Raw genomic sequence first — 27734 nt, 5'->3', positions numbered from 1 at the left:
AGGGCTGTGTCAAGATACCGATCATAATCGTGCTTAATACAAAAGAAAGGAGTCTAGGAATTCTTTCTTGACAAATTGCAGAAGCAGGATGAGAAGCTATGGAATCTACTTGTGTCGACTGCAACGTAGTTGTAAAGCACCTTATCCCAGGATGCCTGCATAAGGTAGCATTTAAAAAAATCTAAAACCAAGATGTTTTGTGAACCTGGGCCCTGGTTCGTAAGGGCATTGCTCCAGTCCACGATACTACGAATACCCGATAATTAGGCATACAAAAAGGCACTTCCCGTATTGAACAGTTCAAACGCTAAGCGAATGCACTGATGTCACAGTGATGTGTTTGCCACACATTTGAGGTTCCCACAACGTTGCCGTTATTATGACGTGCCGCTACGTCATGCCTACTGACCATTCGGAGCCGTGTAGTCTACGAGAGTGCTATGGCATCAAGCTTGGATGGTTAGGAAATGGGTTAAGGTTAGTAAGGATCCGCTTAACTATGCCTGAGGCACGGATTAGTTCAATGACCATGGAAGGTCCACCACAAACGCAGGCGGGAACTAGGGGGAACTTCGCTCGTGGCATAACATTGCCTCTGACCAACCTCCGGCTGTCCCATGGACGAGGCCTAAAAGCTCGAATTTTCGCCAACGACCCCCTGTGCTTGCCTTTCAGGTGCCTTTCGACCGCAAGCGGGACGGATGACCATAGCTCCGTGCCAATGCATAAAGTGAGCGTTATGGCGTCACACGATCAGTCCAGGGGCCTTTTTCTCGTGTGTGCAGCTGAGCACAGGTGACGTGGCGGCTGGATCGACTGGCGCCATCGCAAGCGGCGGCAGCGAGAAGAGATCGCGTCGTCGTTTTCCGCCCCACGCGAACGACCAAGCCGAGCTCGAAATGAAACTAGGCCGGCCGCTCCGCTCAACGCCACAAAAAACGAAGCAAAAGAATAGCACGGGGAAGAAGTGCAAAAAGAGCATGGCGAAGGAGGAAGAATAGATAACAAGGCGAAACAAACGTGTCCCCCTCCCGCTTGTGTACAGCTGCTCCCCCCCACGGTGCCCTTCTCGGCACAACGCTGGCCCCGGCGCGCTATTCAATAGCGCCGCCGCCGCCTTTGGGGGCCGCAGACCGGCTCCGACCGGAGTGACTATACACGGCCGGACAAGGGCCGCTTTTGCTGGCGGAGGGGGAACTTTCACAAAGAGACAGCAAACGCCGGCCCTGGTCTCTTGGGTCGCTTTCTGTTGTATTTTGTGTGGCGCTCTGAAAAAAAAAAATAAAGAAAATAGGTGGGGACGCTACTACGCTTGCCGCGTGGTTCTTTTGCTAGGACTGTCAGACGAGCAGCTGAGAGCCAGGCATCTGTCAGCTGTTTTGTTCCTGATACGAGCGTTACGAGGCCGGTTGTTTCTTGCCCCTTGGTAGCTGCGGATGTCACGAAGTCGAAACGTCCGCTGCGCACGAACGGCAGCTTCCGCGCTAACCTTAGCCTCTTCCACGGTGTGGCCGCTTCTCCGCGCTCGGTGTTCCTATGGTTCAGTAACACCGGTGCAACTCCGAGAGAAGCGCAAGTGTACGATAATCTCGGGCAAATCTTACGCAATGGCCGAACCACGAAGCAGAAATCCTAAAACAATGCATTGCAAGTGATGCATTCGGTAATCGCTCCATACTCGGGCGCAACTAAGGTGCACGCGCTCGGGTGCACTCCATACTAGGGTTGCAACTTGGGTGCAACCCTTGGCAGCCATCATTATATCATCACCATACAAATACCCGTGCACAAGAAACCACTCAGCAGAGGTGCTGCCAAACTAACAGATTTACCCTCCTTCCGAAAGGACGTCGAGACTTTCCACCAATTCTGGATGACCTCAATGCCTGGACGGAGGCACTCGAACAAAAATTTAAGCGCTGCACTCATGAAGTGACACTTACCGACGATCAGCCAGCAGTCGACGGCCACCTGCTACTTATCCGGGAGGCACGCCGCAACGTCACTAAACGCTGGAAGCATCAGCGCCACAATAAAACGCTCAGGAAGCGCGTTTCCCTCCTCTCTATCCAAGCGAAGGAATATGCCTTCACGCTCCATCGGCAGAAACGGTTTTCGCTATGCGACCAACTCAAAGGCACGCTAAGCTCCAAACGTACCTGGCATCTACTTCGACACCTACTTGACAGCACCACCTCACGCACCCAGAGCAACCAACAAATACAGACTTATTGGGAACAGCTCCCTTCACCCGAGAGATTTGCTCCATGCATCCCAGACCAACCTCTTCGGCACGCCACAACCTAACCAGGCTTTCGCCCCTCCCGGACTTCCACCGGCAGACCCAACCCTGCACTCGACGCCTCGTTCACCATAAAAGAATTACACGCTAAATCAGCCAATCTGAAACGTAACACCACACCTGGTAAAGTTCGCATTACAAACCGCCTCCTTCGTAACCTCGACATCCTTGACCTCAAATCCCTCCTGCAACTCTTCAACACTCACTGGACGAAGGGCACCCTTCCAGAGCATTGGCGGCATTCGAAAATTACCTTAATCACAAAACCCCAGAAACCTGTTTCGCTAACATCACTACGTCCAATCGCCCTTACCTCATGCATTAAAAACTTCGAACGTCTTGTACATCACCGTTTCACTGACTAACTCGAAGAAAAACATGTATACCCACTTACCATGTTTGGTTTTCGCACCAAACTGCCCATATGGGACATTCTTTTACTTAACTTAAGAAGCAGGTCCTAGATCTCCTCAGACGCACCACGCCAAGCCCCATCCTCGCGCTCGACGCACAAGGCGCATTCGACAACGTCACTCACCAAGCGATCCTAGTCAACCTCAACGCCGTCCACTGCGGGTCTCGAACACTCAACTTCGTTGCCGCATTTCTCCAAGATCACACGGCTACTATCAAGCTCGGAAGCTTGAGCTCGCCCATCATCAACATACCCTCCAAGGCACACCAAAAGGATCCGTTATTTCCCCCCTGCTTTTCAATATTGCATTACTTTGTAGGCGGCCGATGAGGCGGAGCGGCCGAGCCCACGTTTATTGCGGTTGCGCTGGCTGCGCCATGGTCGGAATCAAGCGAGTAGAACGAGAGTGCCGTTCCCGAGGGGTGCCGGGTGCCGAGAGTCGCGTGTCCCTCCGAGCCAGCTGACCAATCAGTTGATGATGATGGTGGCGCTTACGAAGATGATGATGGTGGCGCTACAACTTCAACTACCCACTCTTCTGAACAAAATACCCAACCTGCAGCATGCTATATACGCCGACGACATCACTTTTTGGACCCCCTCTGGTTCCAGTGGAGAACAGAAAGACGCCCCCTAACAAGCTGTAGACACCACCATCAACTACCTGTGCCCCAAGGGTCTAATCTGTGAACCTGCAAAACCAGTCCTTCTCATCCTGCCGGGCCGATTACGTGGTTGCCCTCCTCTTCCTACGCCTGATCCCGAACTGTCCGTACAAGGTGAACTCATCCCCTCGGTGACAACCCTCCTCATCCTCGGCGTCTCCTTCCATCAGGACGGCACGGGTACAGAGCTCCTTCCGCAACTGCAGACCTCTATGCATTACTCGCCTGACTCCTCTTATCTGCAGAATCCACAGCCGACATCACGGCCTCACAGAATCGGAAATCTGTATCAAGCTCTCCTGATCAGCAAAATCTCCTACGCCACACCACACCTAAATCTTCGACCACAAGAAACCGCAAAAATAGTAGGACTCAAAGCCTACAAAACAACTCTCGGCCTACCCATTTACACCTCCACGGAGTAAATGCTCGACCCGGGACTACACAATGTCTTTGGAGAGCTCTTGGGGCTCAGAGGAATTCCCAACTTCAACGTCTCAGTTTCACGTCTGGCCATGCCGTTGTCCACACGCTCGGCTACCCTGCAATGCCAAATTAAGAGCGGCCATAACGTCTTCCAACTACCATAAAGCACCGCATCCATGTTTCTCCCATACCGCGCCTTATGCATCCCATCTTCAACCAAGGCCATCTGGAAGCGCGGGTCAGCTGTCTCATGAAGAAGCTAGCGGATGATCCCCTGGTCCGTTACCCTGACGTCGCCTATGACTCCTGCCCTCGACGCACAACTATGGTCACCTTCGATTACGTCAGCCGAATCTCCACGGTTGCCACCACGGACGCCAACAAAATACAGACGGCAGAAGCTCTGGCAATAGTCTTCGCAGCCACCACCCAAGACAAGCTCCTACACATACCTGTAGTCTCCGACTCACAGCAGCCTATGCCGCCTCTACTACGCAGGTCTAGCCCCACCCCAGGTTATTCCTCTCCTCCAACGTCTACCCGACGAGACCACCATCACGATTATCTGGACTCCCGGGCACTCCGGCCTTCCAGGGAACAAAGGCTCTTCACTCCCGGTCATTCTCCATCGATGGCCAAGTGATCCAACCACTCCGCACGAACGCCCACAACCTACAAATTCTTCTTGATACTACGTAAAGCGGCCGGTTCTACCCCCTCCACACCCTACCCTAGCCAACCAGCAAGCCCTAACGTATCGTTGCCTTCTACGGTCACAGCATCCTTCACCAGATCGCACCCAAAATCTATCCTCGTCAATGCCAACGCTGCGACACCCCACTCACCACATTTCACACCGTGTACTCCTGCTCCACTCCCCGAACAGACCCCCTTTCCACACCCCCCGGAGCAGTTGGAGACAGCTGACCAGCCCGGGTCCGGCCCGCCAGAGGGCCTTGGTTTCTCGGGCCATGGATTCGGCCCTGTCAAGAGGCACCCTGGACTACGGACGTTTCCCCACAACCCTCTTCCCTTCCCCCTTTTCTAATAAACGTCGTCTACTACAACTATTAGCACCACAGCTCTGCAAATAAATAATGATACTGAAACTTAACTACCGCATAAGTCTGAATAGAGGTCTAGCTGGAATATAGGTAGAGCCCCTTACCTTGCGGCCCAAAAATTGAAGAAAAGTTCGGTAGACAACACCATTTTATTGAAGCTATATAAGTGTTTGTTTTGCCTAAGGTTGTTCATTACAGCAGTCTGTTGTCTTGTCGGTCAACCGCTTCTGTAAGGCTGTCTCCCACACAGAAATTCGCTCTCGGTGCAGTCCGATTGATTGTGGGGTTTAACGCGCCGACGCAACGCAGGCGATGAGGCGCGCCGTAGTGGAGGGCTCCGGATTAATTTTGACCACCTGGGGATCTTTATCGTGCGCCGAAATCTCGTACACACGGGCGTTTTTGCTTTTCGCCTCCATCAGAAAAGCGGCCGCCGCGGCCGGGAATCGAACCCGCGACCTCGTGCTCAGCAGCGCAACGCCTTAGCCACTGAGCCACCGCGGCGGGTCGGTGCAGTCCGAGTCCGAGCACTTCTTCAATGAGGTCTTCCGGGCGTTGCGTACCGTAAGCTGCCCCTTCAGCTTACGCCAGCAGTGTGAACTTTTTTCGGTGACACTGAACTGGCGATAGTCGGGCGTGTTGCCGTTAACTTGGGCATACTATATGACGTTTCTTTTGAATGCTGTAGTTAAAGGGACAGACAACCGATTTTTGTCGAGTATATATTCTCTATCCCAAATGAAAGGGCATCACTTAAAGCACCTTGACGAGAAACGGTTTTGCTGATAACGCCCTAGAACTTTTTAAATCGAATTTTTTGATCTACGAGCCGTATGTGTCCCTCCCAAAACTAATGATGGCAACCATGACATAGAGTAGCTCAGCAACATACTTTTGTCTATATGCGAAATAAAAAACGATATTTAAAAACTTGTTCCCAGCTAAAAAAGTTTGAATCGCAGGCTTTCCTGTTCCTTTATGTGTTTTTTTTTAATGCAACGGTCTATTTTGCACGAATGCGCCATCTGTTGGGATAGACGATAGGTAGAATCTGGCTTCACGTTCTGGAGGCGGGAAGTTCGATTCTCCCAGGGCGCGACGTTTCTTTTTTTTTTTTACGCTGCCGTTGGCGTATTTGGAAACTGAAATCAAATATTTTGGCAGAACAAACGCCCCTGACTCAGGCAGAATCGTCAAAGCTCCTTCGCTGGATCTGTTTACTGAACGCTGCCGTTGATTCTGGGCATGGAGGCTCAGTTAGCCACACTGAGAGGCATGCTTAGAGGCACCCAGCGACGGCGGCCGGCGTGTCTTTAAAAATTTCAGAATAATGTTTAGAAATACATACGCAATTTAACCTCGTACGAATACTTGTATTAAAAGGTTTTCAATACGTAAATAAACGTTTCAGCAGTTACAGTAGCTGCTAGGTTTGCAGGTCACGTGACAGGGACACATATTGTAGTGTCAAGTTTCGACACTACGAACCGCCACCCTTCCGATTTCAGGAAGTTTGATGCCAAATTAAAATTATTTCCGCCAGTTTGTTTAGAAATTGCTTGTGGTTATCGGGCTATATAAAACGCTGGCTTTCGTATGAGCTAGAGAACATACACGCGACAAAAATTGGTTGTCTGTCCCTTTAAGTGGCACCAAGTGCCTGAACGTATCCTGAGCGAGAAGAAATTGTCACACACACGCTCACTGACAGCGAGAGAAGCAAAAAAAAAAATTCACCATCTTCCCGTAGGGGAACCTTGAGTAGTATGTGAAGCAGCCACGGGGTCGACTCAAGTTCCCATTAGTTTTCAGTTCGATCGCGGCGTTGCGGGAGGAGAATGAGGGGAGCGGAGAGCGCGCGCTCGTCATTAATACCGCGGAGCTACAGTGGCGCCCCCAGCGGAGTATGCAGCGACTACCGTCGCGCCTCTAACCCTAGGCTGCTTCGCATTATCGTGCGCGGAGCCGCATGCGTTGCCATTCGTTGCGCAATCCCGGATAGGAGAGGAGGAATGCCGGAGAGGAGAGGAGCGTCGGAGAGGAGAGGAGGAATGCCTCGCATACTACTCAGGGTTCCCATACGGGAAGATGACGACGGTGGTTGAACGCGAAGTTATCTCGTGATGGATTCTTTGGTTGGCAATCCCTAGGGTCATCCTGCCACAATCATCATCAGCGGCGCCTGGCCAGGCATGCGCAGTGGGGGTGTGGACGCCGCACAACGGCGCCCACGCAACGGCGGAGGTAGAGTGAACTAGAATGAACTAGGCGGAGGGAACAGGCTCGATCATATAAATATGGCGGCGCGTACGATTGATGTCGGTGGTAATGGTGCCTTTGCGGTTTGGATGGGCTCTATGTGCTGCTGAGTTGCAAGATGACAAAGAATACTATGTCAATGACCGGTATATAGGCCGAGGGGTAACTTTTCGGCCTTTTTTTTTTTTTTTTTTTGGTAAAAGATCTCGACCTATATTCCGACTTCTGCGGTAAGTGTCCGGGAATGCTCACCTACAAAAGCTTCGTCATTCAAGTCATGCGCGTGAGTGCAAGTTTCCCTGGATTTTTTATTGGTATTTTTAACGCCATTTTGCGGACTTCTTTTGTTTATTCTTCGGTTTGGGGGGAATATGTATAAAACGCATATCTTTTCAGGTCAGTTTTGTTAAAATTTTATTTTTCTATCTTTTTTTTCCCCCAGAAATGCTGTCCGATAAATTATCTCGATTTGCTATTATAACTACGAAAGGCGGAACTTCCACATAATTAGCATTTTTGTGAAAATGCAGGGCATTACATGGTCCTGGCTGTGGAAGTCATGGTGGTGGAAGAGCAGCTTCGATGAGTGGGGTCACTCCAATGGCGGACGTACTCGGCAAAGAATGCTACGCATTAAAACACCGCTGAGCGCGTGAAGTCTGCTTGTGCGGGCACGCGCCGGACACTCAAATAGGAGCGACCGCCTTCGGCAATTCGGCAAGGCCATGCGCACGTGCCTGTACCGAAAGACACCGGCAAAACAGCGGCTCAAGGAGTCCTTCAAGTACAAGACACCACCGGGCATTGAGTTAACCGGGAGATGGCGTCCGGGGCCCACCGCTCCATTCACGCAGTGAGATGGAGGGTGCAGAGTCTGCTGACAACCCTCATTGCCATCGGTGATGCCAGAAGGGGCACGGCGAGCGGCACCCTCGTCGGCGGCTGCCTCTCCTGACACTGCGGCGCCATGCTCCCGGCATCCCCCCATATTATTTGCAAAGAATTATACAGATGGGTTGGCTGCGCCACCCACGCCGACCGAAAGCAGCATGCATTCCTGCTTGGGTTCCGGGAATCGCTGTATTTGCTGGAATACCTATTCTATAGCGGTAGCTTCGCGGAACTATCGCCTGGGGAAGAATTCTTTTGCATTCAAAGCATCTAATCAGGCCTAGGTAAGAGTCGCGCTTTGTGGGGCGTCGCTCTAGAGTAGTGGGTGAGACTATTACCAGAGTCCAAAGTACTGAAGGACTCTGCTATTACCTTTCACAGTGCTGGTCCTGCCGCGATTCTTACATTCTTCATTTACTACTTATGAAAGCACACGAAATTTAAGGGCCACCCGCTGCTAACAACGCTGGTTTTTTTCGCATCACAGGGCACATAATGCTTTCGCATAAAAAAATTGATACTACACAGGGCGAGCACGAGCTCCCTGTTATAGTGTGTTCCCATTACGCGCGGAATGTGTTCGGTTCGAATCTGGGCGTGCGACAGCGCATCCCTTGTGGCTTCCATTTCACCTTCCCTCACATTTTATGGCCTGTATTTTGCTGCACTGGTTGCACATGCTTCAATACAAATGAATTCGCCTCCCTTAACGCATTGACAAAGAAAGAAGACGCACTGTTCGCTAATGCGCTGAGACACGGGGATATTTCCGCATTGTGTTGGAGGATAGAATTAATCATTACTTTAACAGAAAAGCCTTTTTTGTCTGTCGGAGCGCTCTCAACGACAGTAAGCATGATGATAGGCATCCCAAAGAGCTTGTCGGGTATCTTTCGTCCAGGTGACAAGTACGCCGGCGAATATGCCTTTTTGAGAACTGCTGTCACGCAGACATTCAATAGTCGTGAAGCGGAGGAAGAACTTTACGTGGTTTGTCCGATTACGCTGTCCAGCAGGTGACGAAGTTACGTTAGCGCAGCAAACCCGCAAAGCCGTCAATTTGCGTAAAGCAAGCAAGTCTAAGACGGAATAGAGATAAGTGCTATATATAAAAATTTTAGCCCAACCCTATAATAAAACCGCCTATTCCAAAAACATCAAAAATGGATGCCGGTACAGAGCTTAGTAACAGAGCCACGAAATCTCTCCCAGTTGCAGGATATTCACAAAAAAAAAGGTAGAAAGATAAAATTCGCACAAAAGTACAGTGCAAGAGGAAACGAGAGGCATGAATATTAGTGAACGAAAAAAGCGAAAGCGCAGGTATAGGTTGGCACTCAAAAGTAGACCTAAAGAAGACCTATGAAATACAATGAACGTGCAATGGAGTTGGAATCAGTCACAAAATATGTGTGTACGTCGTCTATACAGATAACGTTGCCGCACATTCGTTAGTTGCGAGCATTCTCTACTCGCATATAAATATTCAAACCCCATTCCCCAGCGCAGGGTATAGCCGACCAGATGTCATTGACTGGTTGGAAACCTGGAAACGTCAATTAATGACCCTTTTTCACACCAAAACACTGATGAAATGACCTATTCCCTTGAGCCTAATGATGACAGACGTTTGGAGGCTTCCTCGGTAAAATTAAGAACCTCTACCTCACTATATGATGCCCGGTGTTGAAGAACGCATAGCTCACCTTGGTTCTGTTGCTTTCATTTATTTATTTCAACATACTGCAGGCCCTTCAGGGCCCATGCAGGAGTGGTTACAATGAATTCAAGTTTTCATCGTAAGGATAACATAGGTATTCAAAAGGCAAGAAACACGAACAATATAGAACACGAACATAATAAGCCAGAGTAAACGTTCCCGGTTTCTTGGCGTATCTTGCGACCACTTTTTCTATCTGAAATGGCAGCGTCTATTTATAAAAGCAATCCCTTTATATTTGAGCAGGCATAGTTCCTAAACGTAGCAACATGGGGACCTTACGCGGTGTGATACGGGTATCGTCGGCTCCACTCTAATCGTCAGGCCTGGCGAGGGTATAATGTTACGTTGAAGATTTTCTTGCGTTTCCGGAGTGTCGTGGGGAAAGTTTAAATAATTATAATGCGTAGCATTCTTTGCTGAGTATCCCCACAATAAGGATCGTGTGAAGTCCTGCACTCCCACAATAATGCCGATTTCGCGGAAGTTCCAGCTTTAATCGCCATAATAGCGTAAATGTAGATAATTGGCCGAACAGCATTAAAAAAAAAACGAAAAATACAAGAAATAGCGAAAATGGCTAACCGTATAACGCCCTTCATGTACACAAAAATGCAGATTTGGCAGACGTAACACCCTAGCGTAGATGGAGATGATTGGTCGGACAGAATTAAAAAAAAACCAGAAGAAATTGCCTGTAAGTAACTCACACTCTAGACAAGCGGCATAAGAAAATGCTACGCATTAGAAGACAATTCTCTAAATTTCTGAAAATTTTGTTGTTGTTGTTGAGACTCTTTTGTTTAAGGAGTACTTAGCCCCCGTTTATATTACTCGCGAGAGCAATAATGACTGCAGGTTTGAGTTCCGCATTATGGACTAATCATGTGTGTCGGCAGTTTGAGCCCCACGCTACAAGCCGCTTCTAATCTATCAATCGACACAGTCGAAACTTACCAGCAGCGTAAACAGGGGAATAATTAAACTGTGCATTTCGGAGGCTCAAGTCATGCTTCCAGGCTGTGCGAGCCAACTCATTCAACAAGCAAGTCAGCAGTCGGTTCGACGCGGCTGGCTACCCACTCCAGCTATTCTGTCGGTGACCGAGGGCACCCTAAGAAACTTAAACTCTTGCTGCAGTAAGGGCGGGCATGACGCGACCCCACGGAGAGCAATGAGAAAAATTTCGCATGCCGTACCTTCACGGCTTGTCGCGCGGCTTGAAAAAGATTGCCAACCGAGCGAACTTATCCTTGAGTGTTATCCCCGCAGTTCTCCAAGGCGGCCGCCAAGACAGGTGCGATTAACCTCGAGTGCCACACACAGCATCGTGTGCCGTACGTCGCGTGCATTGAGCGCGTCGTTCATCACGTTCCGCTAACTTGCGGGTCTAGGTCAGACGGGAAGGCGCTTGAACGACCGGTTGAGGGAGCGCGATAATAACGCCCGGAAATGAAATGATGGTTTTCTGGCCATCCATTGCAAGTCGTGCGAGTGCAGACCACGTCTTGACTTGTGCAGGATAATGGGAAGTAGCGGAAATGAAACCACACCACGAGTGTGATTATAGCAGCTCGTGCAACTGCCCTGTTAAGTGTGCCTGTAAGGCATCCATTACAGAAAAATATGTAAATTCTATCGAGTACGCGTTGTGCGTGTGCGATAGGACCGAGATATGACCTTGGTATAAGTATCTTTAGATTGTGCCAAATCCGTGCATTATCTTCTTTTTTCTTTTTTTTTTTTTGGACGCGGTCTTGATCTTGAGAGGCTGCCTGCATCCTTTTACCCCTCCTCCTTTTTGGCTCAGTAAACGCTTATTATTATTACCACTACTAGTGCTCCTACCGCTACTAAAAAACCCGTAAATTATCTCCTTTTTCCCGGCAGTTTATTCCACGTACCACAACCGAATGGAATGATCGCCAGCGCATTCGCCCCTGAAAACCACGCCATGAAATTTCAGAAAATATCTCAAAATACTGACACCATCTAAATTTTTCTGACGCCGGGCTTCAACCCTCATACGTCCTCAACTCTCTGCCGACAACAACCCGTCCATCCCCAAACGTAGCAGGGATAGAGTAGTGCAGGCTATCAAGAAGAATATACCCGCCGCCCCACCCGAAGCCAACCAAAGAAGAAGTCACTTCATTTCGGAGACTACAGACAAGCTCATTTCCCGCGCCACACAGCAGCGCAGGACACACCCCACGTTCCTCAGGTATACGACTGCAACTTTTGCTCTGAGGCGCCCAACACACTGTACCACATGTTGTGGGAGTGTAAGGGCGTCACGGAACTGCCAGAAGTCCTCGCACCGACACCGGAGCCGTGGGAGGTCCTGCTGACCAGCGATGTCCTGGAAACCCAGTGCGGCCTGGTGACCAGGGCTAGTGTCACCGAATAAAGCGTAGCTTATTTAGTGGTTTTAAACAGGGCCATTCGAACTGCAGCTGGCCATGGAATCCTGGACTATGGACTCCCCTTACCAAGGATGACCGACAACCACCCCCGATTTTTTTCTATTTTTGAGGAGCAATAAACTTTTAGCTCTCCTCCTAACCCGGCTTTTTCTTGTATTTTTTATTTTCCATTTTTATTACCCCCAAAGCCCTTACGGACATCACATAGAGGGGGGGGGGGATAACAAAATCACACGGCACACTTAAGCGTCAGGAGAGAATACAGGTGCTAAATTTCTGCTTAGAGTGAATTTAAACAAAAAGGTACAATGTAAGAGACGACTCCGCGTACAAAATACAGTGCAGTTACAAAATAGCAAAATATAACATTAATAACCAGACAACACAAAGGTAGTCACAAAAATAAGAGGGCATAGGCTCTACCAATATACCGCAAGCACATACTACTATAAGGTAGCGAATTGGGCGAGTTGCAGTGCGTTCATGATTGCCAGCGCAGACGAAAACCGGACAAGAAGAGTATAAGGACATACGAGTGTCGTCCTTACTCCTCTTGTCCGGTTTTCGTCTGCGCCGACAGTCGTGGACGCACTACCATGTTTTTGTTACATTCACAAAAACAATTTTGCAAGTTCTTCGGCAAATTTTTCAGGGTTTGGGATGACAGCAATATGTTTTGGGAGGGCATTCCAGTCACTAATTGTTGAAGGCAGAAAGGAAAGGTGGAGTAGGTCAGTTCGGGAAAATTCCGGTTGCACTTTGTTTGGGTGGTCGATGTGCAGAGATATGTGTTGCGCGGCTTTTGTTCTTGAGACAGTAAAATGATTAGGGCTGTGATAAAGTTTAAGAAAGAATATATGGGCCGGGAAATTCCGCTCCTTGTTACCAGAAGTTGGAAACCTAGGTTACTTTTTATCAATGTAATGCTTGAATGTGGTGCGTATTGACCTGATATAAGGCGAGCGCTCTTGTTTTGCAATGATTGTTGTAATATCGTTGCATTCCCAGAATTTTTTCGGGTTGTTCACTGTGTACGTATTTGAATCCAAACGTCTTGTTGCCCATTTTCCAGTGCATTTTTATTGTTATTGCCAAGTGCTTTTTGCATTAATATTGCGACGCTTGCAAGCCAACTGCGTCATCTTTGGCTTCGTGACAATATATTCAAGCTTGGGCTGTTTATTGATTTGCACCCTTTACTTTTTTGGTTCTTTTATCTGTATTTGACTTTTACCGTTGCTTGTGCTCTTTTGCGCTTGTAACTTCCCCCTTGTAACACCCTCCACAAGGCCTAAACCACGGGGACAATCATCGACGACAAGTGAAAGAGCAGTTCGTTTCAATATAAACTAAACTCAAGATAAATAATGTCCGTGCTACACGGCTGTTTCAAAGGCCTTCTGAAGGACGTTGAACCAATTGTCTATCGAGTGCCCCATTGTAAATACATGGGGCGCAGTTGTGGGTGAGAGTCCAATTGTCATTTGAAAGCTACCGTGTAGCGCAGGCATAACTCCGCTTTTATGACCTTCTGAACGCGCTGCGGCTGCAGGGCAATAACGGTACGGGGCTCTAATGCCCGGTTCGTTCACGGGTGGCATTTTTGATTAACTGCGCAACTTAATTTATTAGAAGAAAAAAAGCCCATGTAAGTGATCCATAGCACCACACGGGTAGTCCTATACCTAAAGTCCGGCGTTACCAATGGCCTGGCGGAGATTTACCTCCGGCATGTGCGCCGAACATCTCTCTGCGCCGAAGGCGTCGTAATGTATTCAAGAATTCAACATTCAAAAAGAAAAAAAAAAACAGTTGTGCAGAGGACGGAAGGCAGCGAAGCGCTCGCCTCTTCACGCGAAGTGTGCGTGTGGCGCAGTTGTCCCGAAAGCAGGGGTCGCGTCCAGAGGCTCTCTGCAAGTGCACTGCTGGCGGCGCGCTTATCCTGGATCCTCGAATGCGCTGCTGCACTGCGCGTCCTCGCAGTGCGGGGCTCGCGGCCTGGCCCGATTACCTGCATGGATGTGCAGCGCAGAAGCCGGCTCCTCGCAGGGGGAAGAAGACGGGCATTCGCAACGAGCCCGCGGCGCCAGCGAGTGCGCTTCTCGGTTCCGTTATGGGCCGAGCACGCGTGCGCGGCGCCGACGTCGTCGTGCTGAGGCAACGCACCGAGCATGACCGTATATGGCCGGCACCACGCGTAAGCTCTGCCGCGAAGAGCCGGACACTCCGTATACGTTCTCCGACTTTTCTATGTGCGTGTGTGTGTGTGTTGGTCGGCCCGAGACCGGGAGGGGGGTTCGTCGCTTCCGAAAGTTAGTGCAGCTGAATTTGTTGTGTATAAACCCCTGAATCTTTTAAGCAAATAAATGTTTTCTGTGTTCTCTACTAAATCTTAGTGCTCCCATGATCCCACAAACAGAAAATAGAGCTGGTAGTGCAAGTAATAACTGATTTATTAATGAGCAATTAATTAAGGCATCTGGAAACTAAAACTCTTCTGCTGAGCAGAAAATACTTTTTGCATGTTCTCCTAAATTTTAATACCACATGAGCCTATAAACGAAAAATGGGCTTCGTAGTGCACATGTTTACAGATTTACAAGCTTGGGAATAAGTCTAGGCCCTCTGTTCCTTTTAGCCTCAACTTCGTAATTTGTATTCACTCGAGATTTTTCTTCCTTGCAGCGTCCAGCTCTGCTAAAATGCAACAATGGCGATGTCTATCGCAATATTCATCTTTGAAGGGCACTTCCCCAGAAAACTAGCAGTTTTGGTTTCGTTAATGCAGGAGGAACGCTGAAGTGGGGCCGAAATGGTTAAGAAAATTCCAAGGTGAAGCTGCTTTTGCTGGTTCGCTACAAGGGAGGAGCACAAGCGGGGGAAATACGGAGAGGTGGGGCAGGCCGCATGCGCTATGAGCCACACGAAAGGGGAGTGTTACGAATCGGCCAGCGCCGCCGTGCTTTCCCGCATCACTCCTCGGCTGTGCGGCGAAGCCACTGCGTGCGCATTTGAAAACAGGCGCCACCATGTCGGTGACAAGTTTCGACAAGCCCGGCTCAGACGCTTCGCTTTCGGCGCATTTCAAAACTTCGGCGGCTGCCGGCGAGGCTCGTCTCCACTCTCTTCAAGGACACAGAGGCCCCGCGAACTCAGCGGAGTCCTCCTCTCACCCCTCTGTCGGACTCAACGTGCGCCGAGGCTACGAACTCTGGAAAGAGCGTTGTGTGTGTCGGTGACGTTCGTGGCGTGTTCCAGCTTGTTTGCGTTTTGACGGTTACCGCTTTTGGGTATAAATAGACCCCCGCAAGCGTTGTAAACCATTCCTGTTAGAGCAGCGAATCGATGCTGTCGCTCTGCTCGAGTCCTGTATTGTAACCTCGCCCGTCGGGGCATTGTTCTTTGGCTTCGGCTCACACCTCGCTATGAAGTAAACAGTTACGTTAGCCTACGGCTTCTGGACTTCTTCACGGCTGCAACAGCGGCTGGCCGCTCGCATCATACACGCTACCACTCGTATGTCGGAGGCCACGGAGCTCGGATCGGGTGCCCCCACTCGGTCCCAACAGGAGCCATGCTGACAAGATAGTTATCCTTCAGGCAAGGGCGCCTCATCAGGCAAGGGACGCCAATCTGCCGACACCGCAAAGCGAGAAACTGTAACAGTGGCGCCTTAGCTGGGCACCACTGCGCACCTGTACGTCGAGGTGGTGTTGGGCGTAGGCATAAAACGAAAGCTGGCGAGAGAAAGGAGACTAAGATACAATAAAAATTGCATTAAACCTATCTGTTTTTTTTTTTTGCTAATCTGCTGTCGCTTGGCTTGCATTGTTCTACCTTTCGAAGCGGCATGATTTCTTCTATCAAGGTAGGCACTCTCTGGTCAACACCACTCGATTTGGGCGCAGGAACCGATGTGTCCACCGAGAAATGAGAACTACTGTCTTTGCGTACGTGAGTGCATGTGTGAGTGCGAAATACTTTGAGTAACAAGTTTCTCTGAGAGTCGGCGACGTGTCCGTTGTACTGTATCTTGTTTTAATTGAATTCATTAGCCAATGCTTTATGCTTGCTAGCGTTACCTGTATACTGTTGATCAGCAGCGCGCCAAAGCTGTCGGAAAAAATGGGAGTTTGTTCAAGTTTGCTAGTCTTGATGAAAGAACGTTTGCATTAACCAAAAGGCAGAAAAGCAAAGTATATCAGGATAACTCCATAACAGCGCCGGTGTTCGTGCTGAATCCATTCGTATGCGTAACAGCAATAAGACCTCTGCCCTTTTCATTCTTTTGGTAGCGCAAGGCTGGCATCGTGGGCTCCCATTAAAGGAACATGATAAAATGTTGAATAACGGATGCTTTAAAATGTGCCGTTCGTCTGGCAACACTATCAACGAGGGAGTACATGGAACCGCTTCCCGGACCAACATCGGTAGCGCTCATACGAGTGAACGGAGCCACTGGGAAGGGAACATAGAGGCCGTTCGCACTGAGCCTCTGGACGAATTTACACTCGACGAATTCACAGCGTAATAAAGCAGGCGTTGAAACCACCCCACTTACGGACATTATTTCACAACAGTGTGGCAGTCAAAATACTAACGGAACTGGTTGACCATATCTCGAAGGCAATGCCTCAAGTGTGACATCCCCCTGAGGCAACAGTTACTTTTCGGCGTGTGATGTGCTTAGTGTTTTATTCATTGATCAGGTCAATGTGCCAATGCGTAATTCTTATTGAAGGCGGTGTTTGTTCTTTGCAGTGTGCGGGGATGCAGAATCATGAGATTTAAGCATTTGTAGTAACTACCGTTTCTTGATTGAGTGTGCGGGGCTGGAGTTCCGTCGTGCTTGCGCAACATGCACTGACTGCTTTCTTTCTTTTTCTAATGCAGTGTGATGGGTGTAGTGGCATGCGGTTTCGCCACGTGTCTCCGACGCTGTAATATAGGTACTCGACAAACTAATTAAAGGTGCCGTTTTTGATGAATTATGACAACTGTGTTCTTTGGCCGCTTTTTTGTTTCCACTTTACGGGGCTACCATACTCTATGCGCTTGTAGCCTTTTCTGTTTGCAGATTTCGGGGCTACCCTACTGTGTCTTAGTGGCGAAGCCCCTTAGGGGCTCGGGTTATCGGCGTCTCATGTTGTCGTTGTCGTCTCATGTTGTCGTCGTATCATGTAGTCATGGTACTAGAACACTGAGACACTCGTTTTCCAACGCCTCGCGCTAGAATGCTTCGTGCTTCAAAGACACGAAACTTGCAGCAAAGCTGTATTCTTCTACCCCCCCCCCCCAACGGTTTCGTTTCCGTGGACAAAAATGCCAAGGCACAAAGAATACACTTATACCCTGCATGCTTCGCCCCTCTTCAGGTTTCACCTCCGTGGACAAAAATGCCAAGGCACCAAGAATACACTTATACCCTGCATGCTTCGCCCCTCTTCAGGTTTCACCTCCGTGGGCAAAAACGCCAAGGTGCCAAGAACACACTTATACACTCCATGCTACGCCCCTCCCCAGCTTTCACGTTAATGGAGATGGCCCGGGATTTTTTTATGTGTGCTGATTTTGTTTTAGATATATTCACTGGTGCTTCACCTGTTTGCAATTCGCCAGCTGCCCGTGCTGTGGGCAGGTGTGGGGAGTTTGGTTTTGTGCTTGATGTCTGGTATTTTTTTTCTCATCTATAAATTGGTTTTCTCAAAACATACTTCTGAGCTCCCACCTCTTTTCATTTACTTTTTATTGACTGTTAACCAGCCATAGCTTGGCTGGAGTGGGTGTTGCTCCCCACCCCAATAAAAAAAATGAGGTCGAGACGCAGGAAGAGCTGGCATGCTATGTTTGTGGGAACTCCATGCTATAGAGCTTGTAGGCTGCCTCAGAGTCCATTAAAAGGGCCGCTCGCGGTATTCGAAGCGATTTAATCTTTTTTAAGGCCACCTCATTCGCAACACACACTGCCGTCACGGATTCATGACGTCATGTGGTCGGGATGATCGAGCAGCCGAGGGAGCATTCATGGCTGGGGTCACGAAAGCAGCTGCGCTAGTCTTCAGTCCTCTGTCGACACCGGCGTGGCCCTATAAGCGTGAGCCCGACCCCGCTGCACCTGCTGCTGCAAAACTGCTACACGTAGAGAGTTGAAACTTCGGGAGTACGTTAGTGTCATGGTGTAGGGGCTCACTTAGGTGGGATTTTTCGAACTTATTCTCCTAACGGAGGAAAAGGGGGAGTAGATTGTGTTTTCGTAAAGTCATGATTGCCTCGCTCACCCGTCCACATATCGAATTGATTGCTTTTGGCTGGTATGTGTAGCCCTTAAGAATATCTAAAAAGTCGTTTTAGCATTTTGCCCTGACCAACCCAATCGGTGTGAATCAGCATTTCGGTACAAAATGGGTGTTCTTAAAGATTCTTCAGTAAATCTTTCACCTATTCATCTATACAATTGGTTTTTCAAAAAAATATGTTAATCATACAAATGCAGAAAACCAGTTTCAACGATTTCGCCCTGTGACGCCGGTAAACGGGCGAAAAGGATTTTGCAAAATGACACGCCTGACGACATGAAAAAATTTAACACGTGATGTCAATGCCTACCCAAACTGCTGGTTCAAACGGCTTCAAATTCATGAGCACATTGTGATAACGGTGTTGAAGTTTAATATTGCTGAAGTTTTTAAAAAATTACACACCTGAGAGAGAGAAAAGCGGTGAAATAATTTTTCAGATATGAAGTTTTTCTTTATCGCAGGCAATTTCAGATATTGAACTTTTTGTTGATATAGGTAACTTACTCAGGTATCTAAACACTGCTCTAAAACATTTTCACATAACACCCACTATAAAGGGGCAACCAGGATTTCGTGAAAACTGCGTGTTTTTACACATTCCTCAACGATCTCTACAGCCCGTTGATATATCCAATTAGCTTTTGCTTGCAAATTCTGCCCATAGACATGTCCAAAAACCAACTTAAGGATTTTGTCCCAACACGCGCATAAATAGTCCAGCGGGATTTTTAAAGCTACACGCACCTGGACGTATAATTCAGTTCAATTTTTCCGCGTTCGCATAGCACTTGCCATCTGTTGGGACTTTCTGCATCCACGCGCCTCCCGTAGGTGCCCGTGTTATTTATCATAAAACTATGACTAGCTAGCGGTAGTACCCGCCGGTGATCCCCGGATGAGCCACTGTACATGAATGACGAGTAGCGTTTATACCTGATAAGATAACACTTCCCATGGTTAAGTTATTAGTCGTTTGGAGTGCACCATCTTGGTACAATTCGTTTCGGGAGGGTCCGAAAACCTCACAAGTTCCAGGCGTTTCCCATTACCACACAGCTCTGGTATACGAGTCTATGTATTGACCGCAGGCGGGACTTCCTAATTGTCTGTAACTTCATGGTGAACTACCTAATTATGACAAGTAAGAAAAAACTGACTTCTAGAAGTTGCCCATCTATAAGTACCCGCCGCGGTAGCTCAGTGGCTAAGCTCGTTGTGCTGCTGAGCCCAAGGACGCGGGTTCGATTCCTGGCGGCGGCGGCTGCTTTTCTGATGGAGACGAAAAGCAAAAATGCCCGTGTGTACGAGATTTCGGCTCACGTTAAAGATCCCCAGGTGGTCAAAATTAATCCGGAGCCCTCCACTACGGCGCGCCTCATCGCCTGCGTTGCGTCGGCGCGTTAAACCCCACAATCAATCAATCAATCAATCAATCAATCAATCAATCAATCAATCAATCAATCAATCAATCAATCAATCAATCAATCAATCAATCAATCAATCAATCAATCAATCAATCAATCAATCAACCAATCAATCAATCAATCAATCAAAAGCCCATCTATAAGTGAGCTCAATGCATAACAATGGCATGGCTTAGGCAGTGCTTGCCGTTATATAAATTTGGGTTTGCATACGCTTGAACAGGTTTTTTCCGCAAAATTCTGACCGAGTTAGAACAATGCGATAGCATTTTTGTGTATTTTTTATTCGGAAAGAAAGGAATACTAGCTTTTTTACCCCGACGATGTACTCTGATCTAGATTCTTTTGTAGAGGCAAGAAACCGCTGGCACGCTTAAAAGCAGTTTCCCGCTTGCTAAAAAGAAGTTCCCTGGAATCATCTTCAAAAATTGCAAAAAAACGTTTTCGCTCACTCCACTAAAACCAGACAAGGTATCAAACTGTTGCTAACGAGCACATTCTCGGTACATCGCCACACATTGTGAAAGGTCAATTGCCGATACGTAAATTCAATGGAGACTTGCACCGTTTAGCGCCTTCTGCATACTTTGCTATATATATACAGTGAAATCGGATGTGCGATATTATGTGCATGATAAACGGCAGGTGGTTGACGCGAGTGCACACAGATAGATACTGAGGGAGTACGTCATAAAAACGGCAGAATGGGTCATGACTAGGAGATGTCATGTAGCCAAGATGTCACGTAGACGGCGAAGCTGCCTCGAAGGAAAAGCAAGTTCACCAGAGCGAACTTGTACTCCCCTAACAACTCAAACAATACACAGGCGGCGAAGCAGCAGTCAACCAAGTGACGTGCGCAGCCTATAGTGTCGGCGAATCGAATACCGCGGCTACAGTGCACTAGAAGAGAGAGGTATGTCATTCGGGGCCTATTAAGGGGGTTCCTTTTGCGATGAAAATTTCTGCTGAGGAACTCCTGTTGTAAACCAGCGCCCCTGGCGGCCGCTGCTTACTAGTTGGTTTCAGAAGTTTTGTTTGTTAAATTAATCTTTATTTATTGCCCTAAATAGTCTGATTTCTTTATCTCATTATATAAGGTTTTGTAAAACCCGTCAAATAATTGCTTAGTCTGATTTCAAAACTTACAGGTGCGCTGGCTGCAAGAGGAGTTCTCTGGGGAACGCCTGTGCGCCATACAATTTTTTTCATCGCAAAAGGGACTTACGCTTTCCATTAGTTTTTCCCCCGGGCGACACACGTGAACCTTCTAGTACACTGTACCGCGGCGTCTGCTCTGCGGGCATTTATGTTTAGGCGCGAGAGTTTCTCGAACCGTCGAATTAAATCCAGAACACTGTAGATCACAGAAGATTGTTCTTGGCTGGTGACGTTAGTTCGAAACACTGTCCCTATCAAAGGAGATAACACGTGCAGCATAAAAAACAAAGAATGAAACACACACCTCACTTGGCACACAGATAATACAGCACGGCGCAACCTGGCGGTAAAAACAAAGCATAAATAACCCTGTAATGCCCAACCAATGAAAACAATAGATAAAAATTTAATGCTTTGTTACATTGTAGTTTGTGACTGAAGCAATAAAAAATAATGCAAAGAAAATTTTGTTCTCCCATGGTTTCAAAATTACAGTGTATCATAAACGCATAAAGAGTAGGCATATATATACCTACATAGATAATGTAGGTATGTAATGTAGGGTATACCAATTTACCTGTAGGTGTATGTAGACCTACATATAAAGTGGGTATGTTATGTGTCATACACCCGGTAAAAAAAGTGCATCATACACCCATTGAATGTAGGTGCAGTACCACCAGCAGCGGTTGCGATGGAGGAACCCATCCTGCAAACTGTATTTGGGACTCAATGCGGCGAGTTATCGAGCTATAGATTTTTGAAAAACGCTTAGGAGGTATCAGAAATGATACTAGTGGGCATTTCTTGGCGGTCGAAAGGACCAGGGCCGAGTAGAAAAATCCGAAAGATGGCGTATCTTATATGATACATTGGGCATTACGGGGATAAACAAACCAAACGCGTGGTTCACGGCATTATGAAATACGAAAACTAAGCGACGAAGAATGGATTCTGGTAACGGAAATGGGAGCGGTTACAAGTTGCTGCGACAGCTCTTCGTCCCGGCTGATAACGTTGCGGTGACTGCGGACAATAACGGTGCAGGTTGTTCACCATTATGGTAGTTAATAGCCTAGGTGACACCCTATAGATTTCGAACAACCGGCGAAGAAGGCTGGATTTGAAAATGCTACTGCACAATGGATTTAGGAAGGCCATTTAATGCCATCAACTTGGGGAAATGCGCGGAGTGTAATAGACCCCTTTACATGGTATTTGCAGGCTTCTAAGAAGCGTTTGTTTCAGTAGACACCGCCGCAATGATGGAAGCAGTGGAAGAAATTTCTATCTATGCTAAGCAATTTGATTATCTAAAAAAGTTTTACTTATGTACGCCCTTTACCAGGTACCCTTGGTTTATGTTTTCTTTATTTTCTTCTTTCTCCAGTGCATGCCGATCTTGCATGTACGCTTGCACTCTTCGAAATAAACTCAGTTGATAGTATTAACTATGTACCAACTCGCCTAACAACATGTTTTGTTGAAGGGATATAAGGCTCCGGGAGAATGTATGCAACGAATTTACGCACACGATATTCTTTCATAAGATAAGCAGGGAGGCTCCCATCAGGAAGGGTGCCGGACAAAGAGACACCGCTTCTCCGATATATTTACGGCGTAACTAGAAAATGTACTGAATAAGCATGATTGGGAAACGTTCGGAATACCTACCAGTAAAGGTTAAACACTTTGGTCGTTCGACATTTGTGGCTCTCATCGTCTTGTCCAGTGGTACGGGAGAAGATCTGCAAAGAATGTTTCACGACATGTACTCAGAAAGCTTTGTCACAGGGCTAAAAGTTAACTATGTTGAAATCGAATGGAATGTTAAGCAGACATGCCGAATTAACGTGAGTAGTATGAGCTGGGGTCCTCCAGGACGAAGACTTCTGCGTTCTTATCATTGAATATTAGTGTATTCCTTAAAATATTCGACAGTTATCCTAGCTCGAAAACCTTTCGAAACGCTAGATCCTCAGTTCAAATCTAGCATATCGCCGACGCAGCGATATTCAAAGCAGCGCACTTCGCGGCAGTCTGCGTGCGCGTGTGCGCAATGTGCACGGTGGACGTAAAAAAGCGCTCGGCCGAGAATGGCCGCGCCGCTGCTCGTGTCCTGTCTCTCTTGTTCATCTTTCTGGGTTATGGCGTGCGAATCATGCCGTCAGCTGCCAAAGTGGCGGGCCGAACTGGCTCAAGGTCAGCATAATTGGCTTTCCCGAGAACCGGGACAGGATAAACATCGCTCCTTTTGGCGTCGCCCCTGTCGCGCTAACGCTCGACACGAATGTGCCATTATGCCGGTCAGCGTCTGCCCCCCTTGCTTCTTTTATTTTTGTCGCTGTTGTTGGTCGCCTGCGCTGAACCCCATCTGGCTCCTTCTGCCCGTTTTTATACTAGCATACAGTTTTGTGTTGCAGAAACACCCGCGCACGGCATAGGGATGAAAAAACGAAAGAGAAATAAAAAAATGGTTCAACTAAGCGTACGCAAATGACTGCACCACCTTTCGGGTGGCTTAAATATTGGCTTAAAGCGACAGAGCTGATGCCAGAAGTGGGAACTGCCTTGGGCGGTAGCTGTGTCCCTGACTGAAGCCAAACCGCGACGGCGCGCAGGTTTGACTCTCAACTTAGCGCCGTTTACTTCGAGTTTGGTATGCGAAAAGTACGCGCAAGGGTTCGCACTGCGTTACATCGTCATTACTGGCCTAGCTTCAGGAATCTTCTGGTGACTTAACGGAGGAAATTATTAGGCGCGAGTACGAATCGCTGACAAAAGACCCATCGATCAGGGAGCCAGAAGTGACCTGTGGTCTCGTTTCCCACACGAAGGTACCCAAAGTGCAAAGCAATCAAACGCTGTCCTCCATGGATATCAACTGCATAGATAGTAGCCAATTGTTCACCCGCTATCTCGCCCAGTCCGTTGTTTTGCGGCGTGCGGATTATGCCTTGTGAAATTCGGCCTTTGCTTTGTTAACCGGTGCCGACGGAACTGAACAGACAAGGAACAAGGTGAATGCCAGTTATGACGCCCTTAGTAGCAGACAATAACTGCACGAAGTTTTCCGTACAAGAAATTTAAGAATTAATTCCCGGAGTCGACGCGTGCTGCAGGCAGTGCTGCGGCGTAGTGGCAGTGCTGCGGCGACGCGTGCTGCGGCGTAGTGGAAGACGCATGGTGGTGTTGATCGTGGTAAAATCAGAGGTCTTCGAAAACGTCCGTGCATGGAGTTAACTGAAGGTAACCACTAACTGCACGAAGCCGCACCTGCGCGGAGCGGCACGCCGTGCAGAGGGCTCCGGATTCATTTCTAGCACCTAGGAATCTTTGAAACACACGTAGAAACCTCTACGCAGCAGCACTTTCGTTTATCGTTTCTATGAAGAATTAAAATAAATAAGATGGCCGAACCGTACCTCCCCCCCTCCCCCCCTTCACTGAACAGTAAAATGCCTCTATGAAAACGGTTCTATGAAAACGGTTCTCGTTTCTCCAACTCTTTTTTTTTTCTTCATACTGATTAGCCAACCCAAAAAGTACCGCATTTTATTTACTCTCCACCTGTCTCGCGCACGTGGAGAAGCGTGGGGGGTCGTGCCAGGGGAACGATAAAGGCCCGTCAGCAGCTCGCCGGCGGCGACGTCACAGTCTGCACTCGTGAGATAAGCACCTCTTTCGTCCGATATAACGGAAAGCTCGGCTTGGACCATTAAGTTCGCCGGCCGTTGAAATCTCTCGTGTCGTCGGCCTTGGCACACACGAGAAACCGAGCGGGCTGGTATCGTCTAGAGACGTCGTTATGCGATAGCCTCACCCCCTGACATTCGCTATCAGAAGAGATTTCGTCGGACTGAAACCAGATGTTGAGATAAGAGTGCGCAATTCTGACACGGTTCGCTCGCAGTCCCCAAGAAACGAAACTAAACGAAACTGTTTGCTTTACTGTACACGCTAAACAGGCCGTTCTTGGGGACACCAGATATGTATACCACAGACGTCGGCAGTTCGCCTGCATTGCGATAGGAAGAAAGCGTCAGGTCCGTTTGGCCAATAGAGAGTAGAGAGTTTTAGCTGACCGTTTCTGACGGTCCGCTCCGCTCCGATAGCAAGCGGGAGCGCCATTGCGCATGCGTGGCACGCTAGCGCGCTACCGGCGATACCGGAGCGGGCCAACCGGGGCCTCTTAGCGGACCGTCGCGGCAGCTTACGCTACCGTGCGGAATAACAACATGGCTGCCCCCGCGATGCGAGCCCGCTACGGCGAACTTCGCTTCTTCAGTTGAAACACGACCGACGAAGCCGCGAAAGCGCTTCCGAATAGGCAATGGTGCCACACACCTCAAAGATCTTTAGAACGGAAGCGAAAAACGTCGACCGAAGCGCGGGGCTGCTTCAACGCAGCGCCGAGAAAGACAGCCTTGGCTTGGCTATTCCAAAAATCATCGGCTTGTTTATAGTTATTTAGAAAAATTATACCATGTCAGCGACCACATTATACAAAAAAAGGTTAAATGAGGCCAAGAAACACGCTATTTTGCTTTGTTTGGGCGACCAAATACAAATTCTTGTTTCCTTTAGGATGAAGTTTCGGTTTTCACGCGCGCGCAAAACGACCAGTCACGAGAATCATTCCCTGTCGAGGGAGATACGGTTATCGCTTAGCTAAAAGCCTTTCGGCTGCTGACGCTCCGGTTGTGCTGAGCGGCACGTCGGGAGCATAGCGGAGCGTCAAAAACGGTCAGCTAAAACTCCCTAGTTTTAGCTAACCGTTACGACGGTCCGCTCCGGCATCGGCGGCACGCTCAGCGCGACCGGAGCCAATGCCGTTCACGGTCAAGCGCGCCACGCATTCGCTCCCGCTTGCTATCGGTGCGGAGCGTCCGTGAAAAACGGTCAGCTAAAACTCGCTAATGAATCCCCAGTGGAGACGTCGTCAGATGTGCGGGATGCCGCTAGTGTGCGAACAGCCTGTAATGCCCGTAACGGCCGCTGGCGCCGCTGGCCCTGTGCATACAATTCTGGTTGGCAGCACCGAGAATCATTGAGCACGATACTACTGGTTGCACCGAATTTTTGTCTCACATTTTGCTCCTGCACGCAGCTAGCTGATTCCGCCCATAAACTATCCCCAGAGTTTGCATTGTACGATCTGTTGAAAGGTTGGAATGCTGGCCCCATTGACTGCGGCTAAAAGCCATCAGGTGCAATGGGCTGCTTTTTTTAACAGCCCATTGAACGCTTGTTGATGATGGTGATAGTGGTGGTGGTGGTGGTGGCGAAGATGTTCCTTGGTGAATAGCAAAACCCAATAAAGAGACACCCCAATTATCAGGGTAAGAAAAAGTTGAGTACTTTATAAACGGCACAGCCTGAATATAATTCAAATGCGCTGTACCTGTCGTCGCACAAGCCCCCATAACTTGAATTCTGAAAGAATTTTGTAGTCAATGAACAGGCAACCATTACCAAAACGAATGAATGAGTCAATTAGCAAGAAAAAAACAGCCAGGAAGAATTAATGGAACAAATAAAAAGGAATTCGATAGGTTGCTAAAATATAATATGAACCGATTATAGCAGAAGTCCCGTCGTACTTCACCTTCGTTGTCCGCGGCTGCTTTTGTTTCGAAAGCAGCCGCGGGAGTTTCCGGCCCGCTCACCACTGTCGCCGTTGCTTTTGCGGCACATTCGCGACTGATATTTTCCGTTTGTATGCGTTCATCTTTCGTAAAAATAAAAGATGAACGCGTAACGCTGCCAAACGTGACGTCAGGCTGCCTGCATTAAAAAAATTTTCACCACTCTAAGCTGACTTCATGCAAGAAATATTGAAGCGCTTCTGTATAAGCAAAACGAACAAACAAGCAAAAAGACAAAAAACTCTCACTACTAAACGGCCTTATGAATGCTAACATCGTAATGACCTCAATAAGTGCCATCCGTTACCGTCTTGACAGGCTATTAGCGTTATTCTCGCAGCGGCCTAGAGAAACTGCGAGGAATCGTGACAGTGTTCTCCTTCTGTAAGAACACACGCAGCCCCCGCTCCGCCTGATATCCGAACCAGTGCTGCGTAAATATCCGGCGATAATCTTCGAGTGCAGCAAAAAGTGCGGCTCTAATATCCGGCGTAGACTACATGCTAGTTGGAAAATTGTCGGACCGTAGCAGCCGATGCTCTTTATTATATATTCGGGACCAGTTCTTTCATACGCCCTTGTCTAACTTCTACTTCTCGTCAGCAAGTTCCCAGGGCATTGTACTCATTTTCCCTAAACTACAGGCTTGTTGCCCTGAGGTTTTCGACCATGCGCAGTTAGCTGTTGAGTTTTGAGAGCAGCTGTGTATTTTGTAAGTGCAGAGCAATTTATGGGCTGGTCTTGCCATCGTAGGTTGCTAACGGTCTATGTCAAGCGACTGCCGGAATCAGGCGTCGCAGCGAGATAACGGACCCAAGTAGAGCCTTCTGTACCGCCGTCGGGGGGTCACGCTGAGGCTTCGAAAACCACGCGATTGAAATAGTGACAACCGTTCGAACCTCGTGAACCACTGGCACTTGTCATACATCTATCTCCCCCGTTGTTTAGCGCAAAGAAAACTGCAGGTACAATTGGGGCAAACTATACGTAATTACCCGACAGTGCCCGCGTTCAGTTATAGTTAGGAACGCTCG

General features: G+C 48.4%; 1 long non-coding RNA gene across 2 annotated transcripts in view; it reads right to left on the bottom strand.

Annotated features, from left to right (window-relative positions):
* The window catches only part of LOC144151626 (uncharacterized), a 404932-nt gene that overhangs the window by 206470 nt on the left and 170728 nt on the right, over positions 1–27734 (bottom strand). The window contains exons 2-3 of one of the 2 annotated variants that reach the window (XR_013318921.1): positions 22727–22800; positions 13926–14179 (exon numbers count right to left, since the gene is read on the bottom strand). This is a non-coding gene — a long non-coding RNA (uncharacterized LOC144151626). Of the gene's footprint in view, positions 1–13925; positions 14180–22726; positions 22801–27734 lie in introns of those variants that run through there. The other variant, XR_013318922.1, reaches the window with a different exon arrangement.

Source organism: Haemaphysalis longicornis, unplaced genomic scaffold (genome assembly GCF_048455015.1).
Source record: "Haemaphysalis longicornis isolate Haplotype H1 unplaced genomic scaffold, Haemaphysalis longicornis Haplotype H1 scaffold_9, whole genome shotgun sequence".
Taxonomy (NCBI): Eukaryota; Metazoa; Arthropoda; class Arachnida; order Ixodida; family Ixodidae; genus Haemaphysalis; species Haemaphysalis longicornis.
The sequence above is the reverse complement of the archived record's forward strand: the minus strand, read 5'-3'. Positions and strand labels throughout refer to the sequence as shown.